A 2,500-nucleotide genomic window follows, 5' to 3' on the forward strand; every position below is an offset into this window, starting at 1 on the left:
TATATATATATATATATATATATATATATATATATATATATATGACGGATTTCTTTCAGTTTCTGCCTACCACAAGGATTTGGTCGGGTGGAGACTATTATAGAAGACACACCCTCAAGTTCCCATCCAGTGGGGCTGAACCATGAGCTATGTGGTTGGGAAGCAAGCTTCTTACTATACAGAAACACCTGTGATTTTACGTGGGACTTAGGGATATTTCCTGCTCCTGGATTGCAAATGCATACCCTTCAAAGTGGGAGGTAGTAGTCCGGGTATTCGTCCCTGATAAACTGCTTTGACGATCAATGTAAATAATGTATGTATGCATGTATGTATGTATGTATGTATGCATCTATGTATGCACGCAAGCATGTATGCATGTATGTATGTGTGTATCTTTTTCATTTTCTCTCTCTGTGTCTCTCTCTTTGCACACACACACACAGACAGACAGACAGACACACACACACACACACACACACACACACACACACACACACACACTATAGCTGGATGTCCTGCCGTTGTCGGGTAATTACCGGACTTTCGCAATATCACAATCACATCATTAGTTGAATTTTCTCTGTTTGACTGGGATGCTTCGATTATTTTTTGATCATATCCTTGCAAGTGACGGGGGAACGCTCTTTATGAAAGAAACTTTTGACACTTTATGAATCCCTACTCTCTTCTTTCTGGACTGACGTTCTTTCTTTTCTTTTTTTCTTAAAGAACTTAAAGAACAATGGTAGACGCCTCTGAGGTAACCCCATGCACCATAAAAGAAGCCCAAAATTTTGAAAACCTATGATTATTTTAAACATCCCTCCTCCAACTCAGTACTGATTATGGACAACTTTTTTTTTTACACTTCACCCTTAAAAACAGTAAGCGAAGACTTGAAGATTAAAAAATAAAGAAAAATTGGAAATTGATGATCATCGGTACAATCTCCACTTCCTTTATTTTCAAGTAGAAAATGAAGCATAACTTAAAGACCTTTCTGAATTTTTCATTAACGTCACATCTCCATAAATCTTAAAATTTCGGCCTTTTTCCCAAATTCTCTTTAATCATAGTTCTAAAATATAGAGAATCCGAACGTGCAATTTGCTTCTGTTTATATTTCCGAAAAAATTTTCAGATGAATAGGTGTGTGATCTAAGGGAGATTTAGCTATTGTTTCTAGCATATCCCACAACCACCATACTTGTTTCTTTGTAATGATGTTTTTCAATATTTTTCTCCCCACGAACACATTTTCTGGAATGTTGATGTGGTGGCCTGTAACATGCTTCACGATTTTAGTATACATATCTTAGTATTTCCTCCTAAGTTCTGTATACACTGGGAACGCATTAAAGCCATTTTCGGGGCAACTTTATTTGAATTCTTACTATTGAGTAACTAATTTCATGTTATTACATAACTGACTTCACAATTTGGGTATTCATAACTTATTGGGAATTCCTAAAAACAAGATCCTGTGTAAGACAGTTCGGTATTCTCTGTAAATGCACAAAAACCGTTTTAAGGGCTACATACTTTGTTATTGGATTAGCGAAACAATTATGAGAACCGAACCAAGGGATAAGCCCCGCTTTCCCAGGAATTACTGGGTACGCCAGCTAGTATATATATGTATATACACAAACTTATCTCGAAATTGGCACACCGTAGGTTACAACAATGAGGTTTCCAGTTGATCCGATCAACGAAACAGCTTGCTCTTCAAATTAACGTGCAAGTGGCAGAGTACTCCATAGACACGAGTAAACTTCTCGCAGTTCCCAGAGAGATTCAGCGTGACACAGAGTCGGACAAGGTTTGAACTTGAGTAATATGAAATTAAGAGTCTTGCTCAAGGACACAACACGCCGCCGGGAATCGAACCCACAACTTAACGCTCATGAACCGAATACCCAAATCATAAATCTCACAATTTCACGTATGTGCATATATATATATATATATATTTATATATATAGATGTATTCACTCATATAAGTACACGAGAATAAGTCAGAAGTTATGCAGTTTATATTTGCAACAGTTTTTGACTCAGCTTTGAATAAACGAAGGTGAGCTAAAAATTAATGCCGAATTTAAATTACATTACTTTGAAGTTCAGCTTCGTCTATATTGTGTGTATTCACATGCGTTTCTATACAATATAAATGTGCGTGCATGTGGTTATGCATGTGTCTTTAGCCCCGAAAGGCTGCGAAACGGTACGACCGCGAGAAAAACGAATTTAATTTTCGAAATCTGCGTCCCAAACAGAATCTCGTCCGCAAATAATCATTAAATATCATAATTTTCTCCGACTAACTCAACTTCTACATCTACAAGTCTCCTCTCTGCCACCATCAGTTAATCCCTATGATTTACCATTTAGGAATAAATGAATCACAAACTCGGATTCAGCGTGAAAAAGTATTTGAAAATTTTGACTTGATTTTCTCATGGTAACTTTCCCCCTCCCTATATGTGTTTACCTC

This window comes from Octopus bimaculoides, chromosome 13 (genome assembly GCF_001194135.2).
Source record: "Octopus bimaculoides isolate UCB-OBI-ISO-001 chromosome 13, ASM119413v2, whole genome shotgun sequence".
Classification (NCBI taxonomy): domain Eukaryota; kingdom Metazoa; phylum Mollusca; class Cephalopoda; order Octopoda; family Octopodidae; genus Octopus; species Octopus bimaculoides.